Consider the following 23,288-nt stretch of genomic DNA (forward strand, 5'->3'; position numbering starts at 1 on the left):
CGGCCGGGAGCGGGCGCCCGGGACGCGGGGTCCGGCGGCCGCGCGCGAGCCTGCGGCGGCGCCCCGAGCCCGGAGGATCCCCCACCCCTCCCCCCCCCGCCCCCCAGAAATGTTGCAAACTTTTGCAGCCCGTTCTCGGCTTGCGGGAGCAGAGGGGGGCGGGGGAGGCGGCGGGAAGGTTGACAGCCGGCCGGCTCACCGCCCCCACCCCCGGCTTTGATTTTTCTGCAAACACAGGAGGAAAGCTGCGTTGCCTTAATTAAATACGCTCCCCCAAAATACGGAGAAGCGGGGAATGGGGGCCCGGGAAAGAAACTTTTAAAGCGGCAGTGTCCTTTTAAGAAGGGGCCAAAAAAAAAATCTGTTATGGCCACCCTCCTCCTGCGTTACCTTTTCTCCTTTTGACAGTTTCGGCCCCGGCTGCCCGAGGGGTGTGTGTTCGGTCCCTCTCAGGTCTGGGCGGGGGGCGGGAAGAGTGAGCGACCTGGGAAATCCAGGGGGTGGAGAGGGGGCGCTCCGGGGTCTGGGGCGGTGTGGACACCTTCTCTGGAGCACAGCGGTGCGTTTGAGATTTGAAGGAAGGGCTGGAGGAAGGGGGGTGCGGGCGCTGGAGCTGCTGGCCAAGTTGTCTGGCGGGCGCGGTGAGGGGAGATGCGGTGAGGGGAGATGCACAAGTTTGCAGACCGGGGGTTCGGAGCCCAGCTCCCAGGCTGGCTGGGGGCGTGTGCGCGCCAGCACGCCGAGGGCGGCGGTCCTGTGGGGCGCTCCACGCGCATTCGGAGGGAGCGTCTACAAAAGCAAGCACCCAAACTTATTTCTGCTCTGGGAATCCTTCCCTCTCGGAGGTTCCAAGCATTTCTGCAGGAACCTGGGGATGGTCAGTGCTGGTTGCATGCTGGTTGGACAGTGCAAGGGATGTTTCCTCCTCCCCTGGCGATTTTTACTCTTCATTTTGGTGTTTGGTCTGTGTGTGCGTGTGGGGTGGGGGGGATGGGGGGGCTCAGTTGCTCCCTCCTTTCCTAAAGTAAGCTGTTGAGGAAAGCTCACTCTTTTTTAAAGGTATTGGAACCTAATGTGGGTTTTTCTTGGGAGTAGGGGATTATTTATTTGAATGCGCCTGGAGTTTGCAAAGAACAGGAGGAAGCTACAGCTTTAATTACTGTTGTAAATAATGTATAAATCACGCCTGTCACTCTGGAGGAAGCGGGCTCGCGCGAGCTGGGGACGGAGAGGTTTTCTCTAGCCCCGGCTTGGGCACCGGCCCAGCGCGCCCCCTCCTCTTGCAATCGGCTTCGGCAGGGGTTGGGGAGGGCTGGGTAGAGGCGAATGGGGGCCCCGGGAGCTGCTGCCTTCCTTTCGATGTTATAGTTGGAGGTAGGAATATGGCTGATCATGTGCTGGCTGTTTTACAGTATTCCCCCCCCACCTTAGCCACACCCCCTGTCCAGGCGCTTTCCCATTCACGGAATTCGAGTACAGTAAAAGCCATCAGGATGACACACGCGAAAAACATTTAATTAAAGGCGATTTCCAAAGAGTAACCATGCCGAACTGCCGTTTCAGCGGGAGGGGGGCAGCGAGGGCTGGGACGAGAGGGAAGGGGATGAGGGCTGGGGGTCCGGACCTGCCGCTAAGCTCGGTGAGTTTGTGTGCGGGGAGCTTTTGGCTGCAAAGAGTATATTTAGACCCTGAGACGGTGGATTTGGAATGCGAGCGGGTTATGTAACAGGGTTAATCAGAAACACTGGAGAAAATCCCCTTCATGTGTTTCTGGGGCTTTTTTTTGGAATGATGGGGACATAGTATTTAGGAAGCCGCACTAATTTTTGGTTTGTGCTGCCACCCTTCTCCTTTTTGACCCCCACCGCCCACCCAGTGTGTTATTAACATCTTCAGGTGTCATTCTTGCCAGAAGGTGTTCTTGCAAGCGATCAGGGTGGCAGGCTGCAGAACCGACTAGCAAATCCGTAACTTGCTGTTCTTGCAAATTATGTAACGCTGGGGCATTCAGTGCCACCAGCCCCCTAGGCTCAGCAAAAAGGGAGAGGGGCATAGTAGGAGTGGGATACATCTTGCACAGCTGACCTGCTGACCCATATCCCCTTCACCCCTACCCTGTGCCTCCCCAACTCATTTTTTGAACCAGCCCTGTCTGTCCCTCCTAGAAGATTTAATGGGAGGGGGGTGGCAAGGCCCAAACACTCAACTCACATTCTGCACGCAGGCACTGGGTTATATAACAGTCTGAATGGAAAAAGGAAGGTCAGAGATGGAGGCATCCTTTAGCTAACACAGCAGTAGTAATAGCTTCCAGAAATTATGTGCATTTGCAGACTTTAACCTCAGATGCAGCATCTGCTCCTCAGGGGTACCAATCTTTGTGTGTGTGAGCTAGGGAGAAAAAGAGAGAATGTGTAAGTATGCCTGGTAGTTGAGAGTGATTTGAAAATGGGAAATGTTTGGGTTTTCAGATGATGTAATGGAGTTGGCAGAATATGCAAGTCGGCTCCCAGAGTGTAAGCAGTAAGAAAATTGGAGCTGGCATCCAGTATTAATGTTGCATAAATTACAATATCGGAAAGAAATTAACCTACACACTAGGTGATTACGCCTTTTAAATACTTAAAACATAAAGGCACACGACTAGAAAGGAAAAGCAAACATCATCACCTTATAATTAGCATTTTCAACCTCCAGGAGGGTGGAGTGGAGTTCTTGGCATTGGGTGAAATGGGAAGCCTTCTGATTTGGGAGATGCTTTCCAAAAGGTAACAGGTTTAGCTTCTAGCCAGTCGGTGTTTGAAGTCCACAGAAACTGTGGTCTGGATTATCATGACATTGCAGTGACCTCATGAGACACTACCTAGGTAGACTTGAGGCTACTGTTGAATTCCTCACTCTTGGGAATCCAAGTGTGAATGCAGTGTGTACCTTTATTGCCTGAGCTTACAGAATCAGATGTGTGACTTTATAATCTGAAAGGCGACCTTCCTCTGTCCATAAAACTGTGCTGGGAATGTTAGCAGTTTTAACGAAGCTCTTCCATTTTCTAGGTGATATTCATGATGGCCTGTGTCATTCAGTTCCATCTTTCCAACACAATGAAAGAGAAAAAAGAAAGGCAGGAAGCAACATGGGAAGTAGGAACGAAGCGGAAAAAAACCACAGCGAATCTTTAATTTAACGAGGCTTTCAGGGACTTCAGGGAGCCATGAGCGTTGTGACATAACTGTTGTTAAAAACCCTTTTTCAGAGTCTCGTTATTATATGTGCATGCTGGCAGCTTACATATTTTACTTTAGCTATCCACACATGGCTGTGGACCACGCGGTTGGTTTGGAACACCAGTGCTGAAGGTTGAAGGCTTTTAGGGCCGGCAGACCTAAGGGAAAAATCGAAACTGAAAGATGGATTAACAGTGAAAAGCTCAGTTGGGTTGAGATCGAACACCCTGGAAGCTCAGCTTAGATGGACTTAAAATCCCTTAACAGGGCCTGTAGCTTATGTGTAGCCCTGAGGACTTCTGGAACCACGTAAGTCTTTGACTTTGAAAGTGCGTGGCCTCTCTTGCCCCCTTCGGTTTTGGCTGATTCACTTTCTAGTAGGTGCTCTTACCTAGCAATTTAGCGCCCTTGCTAAAGATTGATTCTCAGATCAACTTTCCGCGCGTGGACCCGGCTTGCCACAGTGAGCAAATGATGCCCCATAGTTTGAAAGAGCTACTGGCTGGGAGAAAATCCTTTGCCAGAGGGATAACATAATTATTTTTTTAAACTAAAGGACTTTAATTTTCCGGTAAATTGCTCATAAAAACATTTATAATAATACCCTTTAAAAATGTAATAGAATAATTTTAGAAAATGCATTTGATGATAGTTATGATAATCTTTTCTGTTGCTTCCCCCTTATTTCTTAAAAAAGAATTGAATTATTAATCTAGAATTCAAGTCCTGAGTGGCTCAAAACATCTATAGGAGACTCTTTTAATGTGAGTCACCTGCAGGAATTTTCCAGTACCTACTGGCATTGTGAGGAGCCCTTGGCATTAGAGAATGCCTCTATTTCTGAAACTGAAGTACGGAGCCTGCGTGGAAGCCCCTAACGATGAGACCCCTCAGGTTGTTTTTATGGCAGCAGAAGTGGGGACTGTAGCACACACTCCTGGTTCCACTGTAGACTCGTAAAGACACAGGGAAATGTGAGAACATTAATTGTAATACTTCACCTCCAGATGAAAATGTTCCGAGGATTTTTGGTAACAGCTGAATCACTTTTGGAAGCAAACTGCCCTCTGTCCAGAACGAATCTTTGGAATTTGAGTGAGACAAACCATGGGTTCTTTTCCTTGGACCTGTCACTTCTGAATGAAGATACATTTTTTCCTCCAGCTTCTCCTGTGTTTGCGTTTAGGAGCTTGCGGTTTGATGTTAGAAGGACAGATGGAGTTGGAGGTTATTAGAGGTTCATGTGGGATGGTCTCTTAAAACATATGCCACGTGTTCTGAACTTACTCTTCCTTTCCCCTTCATCTTTCCGGGAAACTTGATGAATTGAGCTTCTTAGCTTATACTTCTGTGGAAGCAAAATGCATATCCACGTTTCCCAGGTGTCTGGGGAAAGAGCTGTAATGTGATTCCCATGTGTGCAAAAACAAATAAAAAAAATTATAGGAAACGCACCTCTCCTATTATGACATATCTGGCTGTTCACACTTAACCGTCTTCCACAAGCCAATACACAGGAACTTTGGGGTAGACTTCATATACTCCCTCCCAGATTCCTGGCCCATTCCTTCCAGATTAGTGATACATTATGCAGGAACAAGGAGAGTATTTTTGAAAGGCCTTCAGGTGTTGGAGAGAATCCTCATCCAGAATTTGGAATACTTTTCTGAATATGAAGATTGTCTTTTTTGCTCAGAATTTAGGAATAATACTCTCTCTGTCTCTCCTTGTCTCTTCTGTCATTTTTTAGTGTGTTTTTTTTTCTAATTCATATAGGAAGTGTCGATTTAGAAATGAGCTGTTAATTTTTTCACTCATCTTTTTACACTGTATGTTAAAATAAAATTGTACCATTTTAAAATTAATGCTTCAAAGAAAAAAAGCCTGATAATCAGTGTTCAAGCATTGATTAATACACAGTAAACCATGATTTTTCTCTAAGGGTGTGAGGACATTACTGATGAATTGGTTTTTGTGACTAACAGTAGATTAGCCCAAAAAATTTTTGTCCTTTCCTTGTTGAATAAGTTTTCTAAATGTACTAGTCCACTTTCCTACTCTAGAAAGAACATTGAGAATGTAATTGATTCTTTCTTGGAGGTTTGAGAATCTTACGGTGCCACAAGGTCACCGTTCTGAGTATGAATTCCAATTGTACATTATAGAACTGTAAATGGACACAGTGTCAGAGATTGGACTAAATCTGTCTTGATCCCAGCCTGGAAATTGTTTTCTTTCTTTCTTTTTTTGTTAAATCCTCAATATCAGTATGTTTTGTTATTTGCCTCCCCTGTTCTCTAAGTTGCAAGTAGCAAAATAGAAATTCAATTAGTTGATTCTAGTTGAGATTTTTACTTTATAGGAAAATTTCATTCAGAGCCTAGGCTCTTCTTAATTCTTTCTCTGGAGTTAAAGAGGATGTAAAGTCATTCCTTTTTATTTTTATTTTTATTTTTTTGAGACAGAGTCTCGCTCTGTCACACAGGCTGGAGTGCAGTGGCAGGATCTCCGCTCACTGCAACATCCGCCTCCTGGGTTCAAGCAATTCTCCTGCCTCAGCCTCCCGGGCAGCTGGGACTACAGGCATGCACCACCACACCCAGCTAATTTTTTTGTGTTTTAGTGGAGGCAGGGTTTCAGCATGTTGCCCAGTCTGGTTTCCAGCTCCTGAGCTCAGGCAATCCATCCGCCTCGGCCTCCTAAAGTGCTAGGATTACAGGCGTGAACCACCACGCCGCGCGGTAAAGTCATTCTTGAATATTCAGGAAGGATATTGTATTTTCAAGTAAGTTACTTACTGTATTATGATAACATAATGTAAGTTTCCCCCCATCTAATCGTAGATAGAAACTCCAGGTAGCCCTAACTCTTCCATAGATACATTGAAGGGATATCTTTAGCATGAGGCTCTTAAAGCCTGAAAGTTAGGAAACTCTAGGATTAGAAGGAATAATTTCAAGAATGTCAATAAAGAACATTTAGATTTCCCCCCAAAAACCCTCTTTCCAAGCATAGGCTGCTTTCACTGGGTGACTATGGAAAGCATCCCTGGAACCACACCATCAGAAGCTGGCTTTCTCAGGACTGTCCCGCTTGACTTCATGATATATTCTGCAGTTGTCTTGTGATTCTCTTTGATACTGTAGTGGTGGAAATTCAGCTTGGGAGTCTTGGTGTGCTTTCGTGACAGCCCAATTGTTATTATTTTTCGTTTGCTTTTGGAGCAAAGGCATCAAAGAGATTGTCTAAAGAAATCCTTGGAAGAGAGGAATGGGGCATGATGAGGAATTAATGTCCCACAGCTCACAGTGTAGGCAGGGCAGCATTTTGTTCCAGCTCTTACATGCTAATGCTGAAAGGAATTATAGGTAACAATTCGCTTGTGTTGGTGCAAGAACAATTTTTTTTCTAACATATTTTTATGGCCTTCACTGACATGTCATTATCACAGACTGTCTTATCATATTACATAGTATGGCACATTAATAATGACATGGCGCTGTGGTTTCCTGGTTGTTTTGTCCACAGAGCTGGGGCCCTGGTGGTCCTCTGGGGAGCCCTGTGCAGCGCCCACTGACAGCTGAGAGTACAGGTTTCACACACCCTTGTAGGTGGTGGGGGACTCCAGGCTGCCCCAGGTAGACTTTCTATACCACAGATGTTTTCTCTGAAACTAGAGTCAGAGGGTGGAAATAAGTAGGAAATATTATGGTATAGAGGATTTACTGATAATCTCCCAGCCTAGAATCATCTTGACAATGTTATTGTGTTTTCCTTTTGATGATGAACTATATTTTTATTAGTTTTTTTTTTTTCTTCTTCTTCTTCTTGAAGAGATAGGCTGAAGGGCTCCTCCTGCCTCAGCCTTCTCAGTAGCCGAGACTACAAGTGTGTACCACTGCACCCGGCTTGGTTATGAACATCTTAAAGTTTCCTGAAACAATTAAGAGGCTTCTGCCTCCATGCACAGACCATAATAGATAAACTCTTCTAGGATGCAAGGAAGGGTGCCATTTAGTATAGGATCCTGAAGCCAGTGAAAGAAGCAGCACACTGTTAAAAATACCCAGCTTTCTTTGGGGGAGGGTTTGGCTGAATACTGATGAAGTTTATGAAATATGAATGTAGTGAAGTTGCTGTACGTAAGTGGTAGGCGTGTGTGAAAAAAGTAAGAAATAAAATTGTGTATAAATGACACTCTGAAACTTGATGGGTGTGCATGTGATAAGAATGGTGATGTTTGGGTGTGTGCTTAATGGGGGAAAATAAACGGGCTTAAAACCTATATGTCAAGCTAGCCATGGAAATAAAAATTATAGAATATAAAATCATCTGACATTTTTTTATAAGCAAAGATTGCTACCAAGGATAACCAGGCAAAAATAGAGGTGAAACAGAATGAGGGGGAAATGAGGGAACCGACGTTTGATTCTACTATGAAGTATCGTAATCACTGTTTTAAGTATTCCGGACTATTAACTACTGTGCAGTTAGGTAGGGAATTAGTTATAGCCAAACAAAAGGCATAAATATGAATTTTAGGTTGTACGGGAGAAGTCCTCTTGATCCCCAAAACATAAACGCATGTACTGAGAAGCCAAGCTGCACGTGATGTAATTTTTTTGTCTTTTCCTGATTAACTGACAGCCAACTGGATGCCTCTTTCCTGAAGGTGACTTTACAATCTCTAGACCCAGACATTTCTCTCTGAAGTGGAGTGAAGGAAGGAGAACCACAAGCTAAAGTGTGTTTCACTGGTTGAAGTATTTTGGGCGAAAGATAAGAAGGGTGAAATAGGGGAATGGACTCGTGCCTGCAGAGATGAGTAGTGCCTGTTTTGGGGCTGAGGAGTAGGGGCTGTGGATGAAGGCAGGGAATTTCTAGAGGGAAAAGAGACTTCTGTGCTAAAGAAAATGACATTAGCATTGACTCTGAAATGGCTGGGAATGTGACTTTCTAATTTTAAATTATCTTTAACAAGGGCAATGAAAAGAGGAAAAGTTGACACTTTGAGAAGTTATGACGAACTTGTCGAGAATGCCAATTGACAAAGGCAGGTAAGGGAATACTTGGAAAAACAGCAAGAACAGGTCTGAAGGGCATGGTGAGCTGCCTTCCTAGGGTGTAAAGGGAATTGGCAGGCATATTTATTGACTCCTCCAATTAGTTTTAAAGAAACCTGAAGAAATGGACAAAGACAGAGAAAAGGCAACCAGATGTGATTCCGCCCTTCCAGAAGCAAAGAGGCTTATCTCATCACATATGATCGATGCCGGTCATGGGGAGGAGTGGCTGTGTGGAAATTAATGGATTTTCAACATCCAATCACAGAGGACACACATGTATATTTAGCAAGTGTAAAACCTCTTAAATAAACTGCATTGCTTTTCGTTTTCACTTTCCAGTTATAAAACCAGTGGATGATGAAAAGGCCATGTGACAATATAGCATGTACTCCCAGTAACATTTGTGTGACAGGGATATTATATCTGAAAGGACAGGGCAACTGGGAAGGTGAAGTGCCCATAACTCTCAATTGTCCAGGTAATGAAGCATTGGGAAAGCAAAGGCAAATGAAATAACCTGATCATCAAAAAATGATTCCTCTTTTAGTGCTCTTATTAGTTGACTGATGATGACAAGTGTGAAATGGCCAGAGTTGTATTTTCCCGTTTCTGGTGCTCATCGTGCGCTTTGGATGAGCATGTGTGTGCAGAAAGTTGGAACCCAGGCAGTTTCTGTAGAGCAGGCCATTAACCTGGAAGCTGTAAAATTTCACAGTGTGAAGAATGACAGTCAAGGATTGGTGAGGTTCTCTAGCATTCTTGAGGGCTCAGAGGGAGTCAGAAGGGGAACTGAAGCTACACTGAAAGAGCTCTTGAACCCTCCAGAGATGATTTTTTAGTCTTGAACTTGGGAGTGTGTGTTAAATATGTGACACTCGCTCCTGATGCTACCACTTGGTCATATTTTGTTAGACAAAAGTATGTTAAAGCCAGAAAGAGCTTTATGAATTAGCGAGCCTAGCCTGCCCTGTTTTAACCGATGCTGACAGAGGTGACGTGTTCGAGAGCACATGCATAGTAAGTGGCACAGCTGTGACTAGAACCCAAGTCTTGTACTTTCTTACGTTTCTATCACTTGCGTGCTGTGCCAGGATCCTCCGAAGTTCTAATAACGAGGATATTAAGATGTGTGCAAGTTGATCGAGCATTAGGCAGTAGATACGTACGAACGTAAGCATGGGTTATTTTGGCTATGCATTATTAGTGAAACATTGTCAGTAATTGTTGTTTTTTTAATCCCACTGGGCGTTTTTATTATTAATTAAAAATCCATCAGCGAGCTTGTAGCAATGTCAGTAAGGCCATTCTAAAACATAGTGAAAATAGTGCCCAAGTCTCCTGCTCTGATTTAATAGAAAGTAAAACTACTGTTATTTTCTATTGATAGGTATTGAGTTGAGCATCTCATCCTTAGTGCTCTCCGGAGCTAGACACAGCCAGGGGTCCACAGCAAGGGCGTGTGTCTCCGCAGCAAGCTTGTTTTCTCAAAGCGGAGGATTTAAGGCTGTGCCTTTTCTAGAGATGCTCAGGATCAAGTTTGTGGGTGGAATACTATGTAGCCATTAAAAATCATGTTGCAGTAGAAAAGTAATTCTTGTCAAGAAAAATGTTCATCAGCCATTGCTAAGTCAAAAGTAACAGCTTTCATGGTAGTGTGCAGGGTATACCATCTTTTTTGTAAAAGGAAATTTTGTGTGTGTGTGTGTGTGTGTGTGTGTGTGTGTGTGTGTGTATCTGAGATATATTCGTAAATTAACTTGGACCGAAGTATAACAAAATGATGAAATGATAAAGTGGTCATCTGTGGATGGTGGGATTATCCGTGAGTTTCTTTTTCTTTGTGGTTTTCTGTATTTTTTGAGATTCTTGCATTATGTATATGTTACTTCTGTAATTAGAAAAAATAAATCATTTTTTCTTTTGCAGCGATTGTTTGTGTGTTGTGGAATGGGGGATGCTTTGAAGGAACTGATTCTGAACTTCGTATGTTACACAGAACGTCTCGATGTTTCAGGATGGGCCAAGTTTACCGGACCAAAGAGAAATACCATTTGACAGTCACATTTAACCAGTAAAACAAGGGTTTTTCAGCTTGAATATTAGAGGTCCTAATCCTGGAACTGCTTGCCCCTCAGAGAGATATCTTTAAGGCATTTATACTGTAATCCACAATTTGAAAAACATATTACATTGTGAACTAGTACACTCACACGCACACACAAACTTTTCATGTAAAATATTTACCCTTCATTGTGATGCATGGTTATTTTTGCTTTATTATTTAAAATACAGATGATGAGCCCCCAGACTGGTTCCATGTTCTATTTATGAGCTGCTCCTCACAATCTGAAAACCTTGTCCTGGGCATGAAGTAGAAGCAGCCTTTCTGGGGACCGTGGCCTGGCAGTGGGGGAGGAAGGAAGCGTTTCCACAGTAACTGATGTTAAGCTCCAGGTGTTACTCATTATGACTTCAGGGAGGCGGTGGGGGAGGGCAAATGATGTAAATATTATTTATAATCATATGGTATCTTTATGCCACTTTTAGCACATGCTCATTAATATGCTAGTACATTTAGGGGCACATCTGCCTAGACTGGCATAGAATATAAATTCTGGGATCCCTCTTTTGCTTGGAGCGGACATCACTGTATGAGAGCCCAACGGTGGCATTCTTTCATTCAACATTTATTTACTGAGTACTTTCTATGTGCTAGGGCCTGGGGCAGCAAACAAGAGAGATGAGCTCCCTGCCTTTCTGGATCTTATATTTGAGGGGTGGCATTTCTTTAAGAAGCTCACTGTCTGGGTCACCTTGGACCAGGCATTTATGGTGGTTCTCTTCTAAATGTGTTTTGAACTTGGCCTTTCATCTTTCTACCTTGCATGTGCCTTCATCTTCCCCCCCCTCCCGCCTTGCCCAGTCCCCCCACCTCTCTCTTCACTCATTAAAATCCTACCATCATTTTCACTCCAGGTAAGACCCACCTTCTCCCTCGTAAAGCTCCCAGACTGTCTGTTACAGCAGTCAGGCGTATGGGCCTTGCTCATTTAATCAACATGTAACTTCTTTCTCTGCCAGGTTTGTTTTGCACTGTCTGATAGTTATTTCCTGGGCACGAGCCTAGTCTCCTTAAGGAGATCAGGACCAAAGTTTATGTTTTTACTCCCTGCACCATACCTTGCATAAAATAGGTGCTCATTAACTATGCAGATGTTCTCTTGCACATTGCCTGCAGAGGTGTTTGCTTTCTCAGTAGACCAGCTCAGCACTTCCCAACTCTGCAAGCACATCCCCTGCTGGCTTATATTTCCAATGGGGCCTTCGGTTGGGAGCTAGCTGCCCTCGTTTGTCCAACTTCTGCCTGTCTTGAATCCACTGATCCCCTCAAGTGCCCGCTTAGGCCTACTCCAGCCTTGAGCAACTCAGACCGAAGCTGGACGTGTTGTGTATGTGGCTTTTACAAGCCTGCTGGGAGGAGTGAGACTGACCTGGGCCAAGACCCAGGTGTGCTCTATGCTAGCGGTGTGACCTTAGGTAAGTTCATTAATCACTCAGTTTCCTCACCTGAACACTGGGATGATGGTGATGGCCATGATGATGATACCGGCCTCCCAGGGCGATCGGGAGGATCATACATGATAATGTGTGCCAGGTAAGAGGCCTGGCACACAGTACGTGTAGCTCTGATGATGTGGTGATGATGGCGCTTCTACAGGAGGGTGGGGTACCCTTGTCCTCTCTCCCCTTCTTTTCCTCATGTCTTCAGCTCCCTTTTCTTGTAGCATTGCTCCTTGGTTCTGATGGACTGCTCTGTGAAATCAATAAGAGCCTCAAGTATTTGGTGGAGCCTTTGCTTTTACAACCTGTTTGCATTTTGGGACTGTATCTTGCCTTGATCCCTCAGCTGAGCTACCATAGGCTGGATCCAACCAAAAGAGGACAGATCACTTAAATTCAGTCTCATCAGCCACTTGTTGGGCTTTCCTGACATTACCTCCCATACCTGTGTCTGGCTTCTCCCTTTCCTCCCCGTCTCCCTGCTCCCACGATTCTTGTAGCACCCTCTAGCTGCCCGCTTCAGGCACTGAGGCAGGGATTGCTCCCTTATTCCCACCTTGCCTTAGTGCTCTCGGAGACTTCACTTTTCAGCAGTCCATCATTCCTTGCCCTCCCTTCCCTTTACTCACTTTCCTTTCTGCCAAAAAAAAAAAAAAAATCACATTGGAGAAGCTTGTCTGCAAGGGTTCCATTCAACTTGCTCTACATTAATGCTCCACTATGGTGACCCACTGCTGAGTCTTTCACTTGTAATGTAATCTAATAATTTACATGCACTTTGCAAGCAGTACTCTCAAAGACTCACAACCTGTTTGAAATTGCTCTGCTGTTACAGTATTTGAGCTGATGAGAGAACAGCGTGAGAAAGAGTAGTTTCTGGTACCACAATGGTATTGGGTAAACCCAGGAAAATAATGTCAGCACAAGGTGAGGGTGTGCGGATGGATTATAATATCCTTTCTCAGAGAATCAATTAAACTTGCTAAGGGTCTTTTATCGATTTTGGCTTATAACCGGACTAGGATAGGTCAAAGTATTCAAGGAGTAGAGGCATAGCAGGCTGAAAAGAGTGAACCAAGTATGGAATCCTGTCTTTCTGAGATGCTGTGAAATGTTTTAGTTTTGATATACTACATGACTTTTACAGAATTAATTGGCATGGTGATTAGGTTGTTTTATTTCTTCACTCAAACATGGTGGAAGCCGATTCTGATATGCGGTAGTAATGAAAATAGAGCAATGCTGTAATAATAGTGCCATTGTAAATTGAATTGCATCATTAAGCATCTATTTTGCCTAATTTGTATTGTGATAGTGTGAGTGATCCACACACATACAGACTTGGAGGCGCCGGTCTTTAAGAAGTAGACTCTAACTGAGAAGAGAAGCCCCCATCCTATAATATTGAGCAGTCAGTGAACCAAAATAATTGGTTCTGTGTAAAGTGAATTTATACATACATATACATACATACATACATGCACATTTATAAATATACACACACACATATGCACACATACATATTGTGTCAGGCGGATCTAGAAGATATATGACTTTGGCATAAAAAAATGCTTGGCTTATGTTGCCTTTTCACAAGTTGACTATCCTGAATGGGGACAGGTATTAACTATGACAGGTCAAGTCAATGATGGCATCCAAGCCAGGCTTTGAAAACAATGCTTTTTACATTTGTTTCAGCCTCTTCATCCTTATTACCATGCCTGAGAACCCCGATTAACTGATGTTTCTCAAGTTTTGGAAAGAAGTATTAAGGGCCCAGGGATGATCATTTTATTTTGTCATTTTTCTCCTAAGGAAGGACATTTGTCAAACAGTTTTCTTTCCACAGCAGAAATACAGAGGCACATTTCTATGTCTTAAGTTACAGCTCAACCCTAAGAGCAGAAATAGGACCTGAGAAGGCAGCATCCAACATGGCTGCTTCTAGTGGGACATGTAGAATTAAAAGGTCCAAGAAGGTGTTACACTTCGATGACATTCCGGTGACATTATCCCTTCACCCACAAGAGGACTGGCTTCAGGGGTAGATTAGCAGTAATTGTCCAGGAGTTTTCAACCATTCAAGGAGTATAGACAGGGAGGTCGTGAAAACCTGCCTGGTCCATCTTCCCCAGTCTGGATTGCTGCCTCCGAGGCCCCCTCTCCGCATTCTGCCACCTTGGCACCTAGAAGGGATTATACTGATGGCCTCCCATCTCTCACCTGCCCACACTTTAGGATTTTGCTTCTGTGGCATTGTCACCACCTCCATCTGGTAATCTAGAACCTCAGAAAGACTTGTCCGTAGAGATGAGATTGTATGTAGTTTAGAATACCCTTAACTTTCATATATATAATGCTTGCTCTGATGATCAAAATATTGAAAGCGAATTTGCTTCACAAGCCACTGTCCACTCCCTATCTTTGAAATCAACAATGTAAGTTTTAAACTCCACAAGGATTTAAGGAGAAAGTAAACAATATCGATGCCTGGCATCTGAATTAAGAATATATTTAGTGGAGAAGTTTTATTACAAACCTCAATGAAAAGGCATCAGTATCATATTCAGCCTAATAAAATGTTTTAATGGAAATTGTCATGGCGTTTGACAACATCTCTTTATTAATTGATCTTTTCCAATATTATTTTCTTGGTAGCAAACACACTCTGGTTTTCTCTCTCATTAGTTATAGTCCTCATTGGATTCACATTTTGCGGCTTCAGCTGTGTTTATCTTCTCATTAGTCTCAGTGCCTTGGGGGCAGGGTTATAGATTGTCTTCCGTGTTCTGTCCCATATCTCTCTGCCTTTTACTTGAGCATTCAGGGAATGCCCTCAGAATGCTAGTGACGTGCAGTTTAGAATCAATACGTGAAAGATGAGCCAGCTGAGGGAGGACTGGGATGAGACAAGAAAATCTACTATCCCTTGAAAGTTTCAGATGTTTAAAGGCAGTATAATAGAATATTTCGCCTCCTTGCATCGATACATCAAGTATTTCTTGTGCACTTACTGTGTGTCGGGTCCCTTGTTAGTCAATGGAGGGACAAGGTTGAATTAAGGGTGGGGCAAGAAAGACATTACTTTAATAAGTATAGCTATAGCAGGGAGAGTTAGAAAACCTACAACATAGAGAAGAAAGAGACAATGTCCCAAGAGGAGTTAGGAAAAGCTCACTGAGGTGGTTGGATCTGCCTGGGTTTTAGAAAAACGGGGAGATTCTTTCGGCCAAAAGTAACAGGGCATTCCAGGCTGAGACACGCAAGAGGAGAGGTCGTGGCACATTCAGGTAACATAAGTGAGGTGTAGCTTGGCCTGAGAGTATGTTGGTGAGGAGTAGGAGATGAGGTTGGAAAAAGTAGGCAGGGGCCAGCCTAAGCATTTTGGACCTTAGCTTATAGCAAGATTTTGAGCAAGTGAAAAATAACCGATTTCTTTTTGATAAGGTCTTACATATACTTATGTGGGGTTAGGGAGGGAGAATGGATGGTATAAACAAGAAACCAAGTTAGGAGATCACTGTGATAGTTCTAGGACTGATATTAAAGGCCGAGACTGGGCTGAGGGTTGGGAGTGGAAGGAGAGGGAGAGTCGACCCTGGCAGAATTCCCCAGGAAAAGCATGATGGTGAGAATGACGGGAGTCAGGTGCAGAGTGGGGCACGATTATTGGCTGGGACAGTATAGAGGGGTCAAGTGTGAAGAGGAGAGAAGGCGTGGGCTCAGTTTGGGATGGGGTAAGTTGGAAGTTCCAGGGACATATCTGATGGGCAGCTGGGAATGCGGGTCTAGCAGGGAGCATGTGACAACATGTTACATGTGGTATCAGGCGAGAAAACAAAAAAATAACAAGAACCTGGCACTTAGGATGGCCAGGCTAGAGATCTGGAGCCCGAGCTCTGAGCAGCACTCTTGACAGAGAATTGGAAGGTGAATTTTTACATCCACGAGGTCATGTTCATGGCTTTTGAAATGATATCAGCAGAAAATAAATCTAAGGTCCACGTGGGTGTGGTTGGGAAATTGAAGGGGTTGGATTGGTACAAAGACAAAGACAAATGTCTCACAAACGTGGATTGGGACCTGGAGACCCTACATTTAATTAAAGGCGTAAGAAAGTAAGAATGGGTCGGGAGCAGTGGCTCATGCTTGTAATCCCAGTACTTTGGGTGGCCGAGGCAGGCAGATCACGAGGTCAGGAGTTCAATACCAGCCTGGCCAACATGGTGAAACCCTGTCTCTACTAAAAATACAAAAAATAGCTGGGCGTAGTAGTGCAGGCCTATAATTCCAGCTACTTAGGAGACTGAGGCAGGAGAATCACTTGAACCCGGGAGGCAAACCCGGGAGGCAGAGGTTGCAGTGAGCCAAGATTGTGCCATTGCACTCCTGCCCGGGTAACAGAGTGAGACTCCATCTCAAAAAATAAGTAAGTAAGTAAATAAATAAATAAAAATAAAGTAAGGGTGTTTGTAAGCCCAGAGTCAGGTTTCAGACCTTTGCTGTTTCAGACTGTATTTCAGTTTTCTCTGCTCTGGTGGTGCTCTCCCACATACCCAGCTGATGATTAAAGAGTTGTGGCCTTTTTTTTAAAAAAAAAGAAAGAAAGAAAAAAAAAACTTTCTACACAGACAACATTGATTTGTCCTGTCTGTAAAGGCAATCTGCCCCACACTTGGCAGAACCTCAAGGGTGGGAGAAATGGAATGAATCGTAGCTGTGGAGAGGTCTCCTTATTGCCCTGGGAGGAAGACTTTGTGGGAGAGAAAGTTGAAAGAGGTTCTTGAGAAAGGGGGTGAGATCTTCAAAGGCTGGGTCTTGCCATGGGAAACTAAGTGTAAGAATTTTTTTTTTTTTTTAAGTTGACCAGAAAGAGAAAAGGAAACACACAAGTGTTTGCTGGCCAGGCAGGTGATGGCCTTGGTTATGGTTGGAATGGGATTGCCATGGCTGCATGTTTATGGCACTTAACAGTTTTCTAGGGACTTTCACATACGCAGCAGCCCCTGGAAGTCCTGGAAGGAGATTGATAATGTTGCAACCCATGGAGGGATTAGAAAAATGTTGCGTAATTACAAAGACCTGTTGCCTAAAACATTTCAGATCCAGGTAGGCTGACCTTATCTTTTTTTTTTTTTTTTTGAGACGGAGTTTCACTCATGTTACCCAGGCTGGAGTGCAATGGCGCGATCTCGGCTCACCGCAACCTCCGCCTCCTGGGTTCAGGCAATTCTCCTGCCTCAGCCTCCTGAGTAGCTGGGATTACAGGCACACGCCACCATGCCCAGCTGATTTTTTGTATTTTTAGTAGAGACAGGGTTTCACCATTTTGACCAGGATGGTCTCGATCTCTTGACCTCGTGATCCACCCGCCTCGGCCTCCCAAAGTGCTGGGATTACAGGCTGAGCCACCGCCCGGCTGACCTTATCTTTAACCCCTGGAGTGTGGTGGGAGGGGGCTCTGCCTGTTGGAAAGGCATCTCCCTGCCCTCAGAGGCAGTCGCGGAGCTCCCCATTGTTTTTGGTGAGCACTGACTGAATGTTTTCCCTGTCGATTTTTCACTAATGTGTCATACGAATTATTTGTGTTATCTCTGTGCTGTGAAATTAGAGGCCTTCACCCACAGTGTGGTAAGTAGATTAAAATGAAAGCCTGTTTTTTATGGTGTGGGTGAAACTAGGGAACTATCAGGGAACTATTTTGTGTGTGTTTGATCTGACAGTGGCATGCCTTGGGATGCCAGGGTCTTCTAAAACCTGAAAGCTGAGCTCCGGCTGGAGTTTTCTTCAAATTTTATCTGTTGGCGCTTCTGAGCGGAAGGAAGGTTTGGGGTGGGAGATTCTGTGATGATCCTTTTCTTGCTGTTGTTTTCTTCTCTTTCTTTTTAACTTTGCAGAAAGCCCTTCCAGTTATACACTCAGACCCTGTTCAGGACGTTGGTGGCCAAACAGTCCCCTTTTGTTAAGCGAGAGTCCCATTTTTGTTTCTCGTGAAAGGTGCCCTTCAGGACAGCAGAGCCTTTCTTTGGGCTGTTTATAATTGAGCCCTGAAGAACCTAAACAGAAATCGTTCTAAACTCAGACCAAGTGCCTCCTTGGCCTAGCTAGGCAAAGGTAAACTCACACAAGATGAAATCTAACCAGCTGGTTACCTGAGAACCACCTTCGGGAGTTCTCCGGCTTGACTGCTTTTGCCTTGGCCGCCATCCCGAGCCCCAGGGACAGCTGAGGGTCAGGGCCTCTCTGTGCAGAAGTGTAGGAAGAGAATCATAGCTCCTGGTGAAGGAGGTTAGGTTGCATTATTTGAAAGGGTCCTATGTCAGCTTGCAACATGCCATGGATCTGTAAGAATCCTGAAACAAATGGGTGGGAGAAGACATGACCATAGCCTAGTTGTCTCTGAGTGGTGCAATTTAGCCAAGAATTGTTCCTCTTTGCAGCTCAGGGTTTCGAAAAATTCCCTTTTAAAAATGCATGTTTATCTATTTTTTTTTTCTTATTTTAAATAAAAAGGCGTTCACAGCTTCAGTGCACCCTGACATAGTTCTGTCGTTTTTTTGTTTCTGCCTTTTTCTTTACACAAATCAGGAGTCATTTGAGAAAATGAAGGCACATATAGGATTTGATAATTTAGAGGTTGTGCAGTTTAGAATTATTTGATTTTACTCTGTTACAATAGGTATGTGGGTAACCTTCACGAATTGAGATGGAATCTTTGTTCTCTATTCTCAAATCATCTAGTTTAGGTCTTAGACTCGCCTTATTGCCTACAAGTACAGCCTTCAGTTGTGGAATTTTTCTTTCCATTTTAGGTATCAGCCAGGTCATTTAGATGGAATAGGAAACAGTACTGAGCATTGTCAGAGAAAGAAAGACTGGCTAGAAAAGTTCTGATCCCTAGGGGCAGTTTGGAGTCTTTTTAAGTGTAAGATCATCCGTATACTTAAATCCGGAGCTTCTGCACATGCTGGTCAGCGAAGCTGTTCCCTTCCTTACTGCACATTTTAATTTCTATGTTTCTAGAGGAGACACCTGCCTCTTGGGGGAACCCTCAGCATCCCGGAACATCTGTCCAACTGGCCCTTGTACACACAGAGACCTGAAAAGTAAAGCCGCTTCAAGACAGGCGTCACTTTAAGGCTGAAGTACATTTTAGAAAGTTAGGGACTGGTTCTGTGGCGGGGAAGTTGAGCTAAATATGCAGTTCTATTTTAATTTTCACTTTATGCCAAGGCAAAAGCATTGGGAGATAGACTATAAATGTATAAGTAAGTCAGTGCAAGAATAGCCCCTTGCAAAATACAGATTTAGGGAGGCTAAATATTTTCTCACATACTTTAATGCACATGAATAACTAACCCCTAATCGAGTTCCCGAGAAAGGGATGTTGTGTAACCACTTGACCTTGATCACTGTAAAGAATTACACAGAGGTCTACACAACTGTAAAGCAAGTATTTGGCTGTCTTAGTTAGCTCGGGCAGCTATAACAAAACACTGTAGACCGGGTGGCTTAAACAATAGTCATTTATTTTCTCACCTTTCCAGAGGCCCCACCTTCTTATACCGTCACATTGAGGATTAGTGCTTTAATGTGGAAATTTTAGGGGAACACAGATGTTCATTTCATAACATGGGTTGATGCTTAAACCATGCTAATAATTTTCAGGGTGGTTGATTTGTCTCTAAAAAGTTAAATTTTTTTTAGCTTGCTCATTTGTTTGTTTAAAGAGAGTCGTATTTTCCTTTGTGTGTTTTGTCTTAGGCATGGTCGCCTCTGTTCGTACTGTTTGAAATCACAGTAGTAAAACCCAAGGTAATTAAGGCTATGGTATCATTGTTTTAAATTAGAGTGTGTGTGATTTTTTTTTTTTTTTGGTAATTCAACAACAAGTTCCTTCATATTCTGCATAATTGGATCACATTTTAATTTTGTAGCAAATAAAGATCTATTTTACATTTCTAGTAGAAAGACAAGCCCCTGTGGCAAAGTCTGAATTAGGATGTTTGCCATTAGAAGTACTGAAGCAGTGAGCCTTTTAGAGTCGATTCAGCTTCTGAAAAACTCTTCTGTGAATCTTTAGGGTAAGGAAAGAACCTTCAATTTAAAGCTTATAAACAGCCGTGGATTTCACCTAAAAACAAATATTGAGAAGACACGAAAATGAAAAATATAAGTACTAATGCAAGAAGAGAATAACCAAATCATGGATTATCCAGTATTATGTATACCATGAAAGCATTCTGATCATTGATTCAGGCACAACTATTTGCGAATGTATTTTATTATCTGTATGGTTAATGCCCTGGGTGTTTATGTGAAGCAAAATAATGAAGACAAATTGTGAAGAATACACTGGACAGGTTACCAGGAGGCCTCAGTTCTGATCCCAGCCCACCATTAATTATGTAAGTGGCTTTGGGCAAATGGCTTTTACCCTGAGACCTTACCTGCTTCTTAGTACAGAGATGCTACAGCTTCTTGCTAGCTCTGATATTCTATAATCCTGTGACTAAGATCCAGCTTTTTAAAGGAACCAGCAAAGAATGTACTTTTTAAAAATTCATTCCAACTTTCTAAAAAATTGTTATTGGAGTATAATTTACTTACCATTAAATTTACCCATGTTAAGTATACAATTCAGTAATTTTTGGTAAATTTTTAGTTACACAACCACCACCACAGTCTAGTTGAACATTTCCGTCAGCCCAAGAAGAGCCGCACGCCCATTTGCTGTTACTCCCCCTTCCTACTTCGAGTGTAAGACAGCCATCAGTCTGTTTTCTCTATATGCAGATTTCCCTTTTCTGGACATTTCATTTAAGTGGAATCATATGCTTTGTATTCTTTTGTGTCTGGCTTCTTTCATTTAGTATTGTGTTTGGGGGTTCATGTCATAAGATGGATCAATACCTTGGTCCTTTATATTGCTGAACAATCTTCCATTATGTGGATGTGTCACCTTTTGTTTATTCATTCATCAGTTGACAGGCTCTTTCTCTTCCTTTCCTACCCCCGCAGCACTTGCCCTTGCTGTAGCCTACGCCATACTGGGAAAAAACAGGTCTCTCTTAGAGAAATGCCAGGTCTTTATTTCAGGCCTTCCCTTACAGAAGAGCCTGGAGTTTTGTGTTGTAAACTGCTTAAACCTTCCAAGTCAGTGGACTGAGCTGGCTGGGTCATTGAAATGTGACTTAGCAGCTTTGTAGTAACTATCAGTAAATGTGAAAGCACTACGTGTAGGTACTATTTCTTGCTATGTAATTAATATGAATGTGAGGTTTCTGCATTAGAGAACTTGACTCAAAAGCTTTCTTAATGATAGCCTGTTTGCCGTTTTGCATTTGTTTTACACATTGGATGATGAAGTACTTGGAAGCAAGAGTTAAGGTCACTGGCTATTCATCTGACTTAGTAATGTCACTTTCAGGATTTTTCTCTGGAAGTCATCAGAATTATCCTGAGCAATAACAAACTCACAGAGGGAAATAGCTTCATGCTTTGCTTTTCAGCTCGGAATCACAAAGACTGCCAAATATAATTGTGACGAAAAGGTAGATGTGACGAGAAGAGCATTGAGCTAAGTCTTCAGGCTGTTGATTTATTTAAAGAGAAACTATAGAGAAGACGACACTAATGTGTTAATGTGTGGTATTCTTTTCATGTGAGTGGAGCCACGATGTGCATTTTCATTTGCTAAGTTTCTAGCTAATGGAGGGTAGGAACTCAGTATTCTGGATGCTCCTCAAATGATTCTCTCATTTAAAGCCTAGCTCTGGAAATATGGTTAATCTCTGGTACGTTTCGAGCTTCAGCTGTTCTCAGGTCCATCTAATTTCCTGGAATCCATCCTTGGCTAGTGTGTCCTGTAAGAGGAAGGAGAAAGTCTATTCCATTTGCCTTTCTCATCTTCGTATGTGTGGTAGACATGCTTTCTAGCCTTTCTCTATTACAAATTTCAGAAAGATTGGGCCCAACAAGTAGTATGTTTGTGTGTGCATGTGTGTGTATATATGCCTGTGTATACATACATACACATGTATACACACATACGTATTCTTCTAACTGCATAATGGGATCAGGCCTATGAAAGCCAGCAGCTTGCCTCGATTTTATTTAGCATGCTGATTATAAACGGCATCAGTAATATCTTTTGGAGTTTAGACATTAGACTGTTCCCACTGGTGGAAGTGATGTTTACAGCATCATACCCTGCCTCTTGGGTCCTGCGAAAGCTTTGCCTTTGTTGAATCCATATGGTAGGCTTATTGTAGAGAAAGATAAGCCGGACCATTCTTTAGTAAACATCAGAGCCTTCCGTGTGCCGAGCCTTAGATCTGGTAACTGTGGGCAGCGAGGGCTGCCGAGGGCCACGTGCTGCCAGGCTGGAAGATGAGCAGACTGCATCCAGGCCTGATCATATTCTTATCCTTTTCTCCCACAGCTTTAAAGTGGCAAATTTTTCTTCTCTTCATCAGGAAGGAAACAGAGAAAACATGCCGGTATCTTTTGTTTGGTGGTGGAGGTGAAGGGAGGGATGGTCAGCATCCTCTCTTATTTGGGCCTGTATGATAGTATTATCATCGTTGATCATTGCTAGGATGATTTATGTAGGCGTCTCCGACGGAGTTTGAGATCCTTGAGGACGGGGATGTCGCGGAGTTGTCCATGTGTTTCCCAGGGTTTTTAATACAGTGCTTTGCATACAGCAGGTCCTCAGCTAGTGTTTTGTAAGTAGCTGCTGAATAAATACTTTCCATTCAACAAACAGTATTTGTGAATATACTAGTGTTCACAATAATGTCTGACATTTGCTGGGTGCCCATGATACAGAAGTAAGAGTTTCTCCCTTCCTTTCCCCTCCTTCCCTTCCTTCCTTCTGCAGTAATCAGTTCTTGTACTCACCAGACACTGCATTAGGTGCTGAGGTCACAAAGAGGAAATAAAAGCTCATCTGTATCCTCAATGAGTTAATAAGAATGTTATCCTGGAGTTTGGGATGTGATTTGATCATGGTTCATAATAGTTAGGAGCTGTCACTTACTGATAGCTTACTCTACTCTGGGTACTGAACACACTGGGTTCAGTCCTTAAAATTCTCACTGCCTCTTTAGGAAACAAGAATTATGATCCCCACGTTGCAGATGAGAAGAGTGAGGCCTAGAAGGGTTGCATAGTGTGAGTGCAGAAGGTTGCTCTTGACCATGGTTCGTGCATCCTACCACACCACCGACCCAAGCTCCCCGTCCCCTTCCCCTAACTGCATTAAATGTGTCTCCATGACAGCCCCCCAGCATCCTGGCTTTCCTTCTCATCTGTGCATGTGCGCTTCTTCATGTGCGGAGGCAGGAGTTAGCAGCCTAAGCAAATGGAGCTCCTTGGAGTTGTGCAGTGTTCAGCCAAGTCAGCTGACCACAGCCACCCCTAGGGATTGTTT

General features: G+C 43.5%; 1 protein-coding gene and 1 long non-coding RNA gene across 2 annotated transcripts in view; both read left to right on the forward strand.

Moving 5' to 3' along the window:
* Nucleotides 1-23,288, forward strand: part of RORA (RAR related orphan receptor A) — a 737,001-nt gene that overhangs the window by 327 nt on the left and 713,386 nt on the right. The gene's annotated exons all lie outside the window — the stretch shown is intronic.
* Nucleotides 41-4,674, forward strand: LOC116564541. Its single transcript, XR_004274956.1, has 2 exons — nucleotides 41-1,639; nucleotides 3,054-4,674. It is a non-coding gene; the product is annotated as an uncharacterized LOC116564541 (long non-coding RNA).

The sequence above is a fragment of the Sapajus apella genome, unplaced genomic scaffold (genome assembly GCF_009761245.1).
Source record: "Sapajus apella isolate SASKATOON/1434 unplaced genomic scaffold, GSC_monkey_1.0 scaffold37, whole genome shotgun sequence".
Taxonomy (NCBI): Eukaryota; Metazoa; Chordata; class Mammalia; order Primates; family Cebidae; genus Sapajus; species Sapajus apella.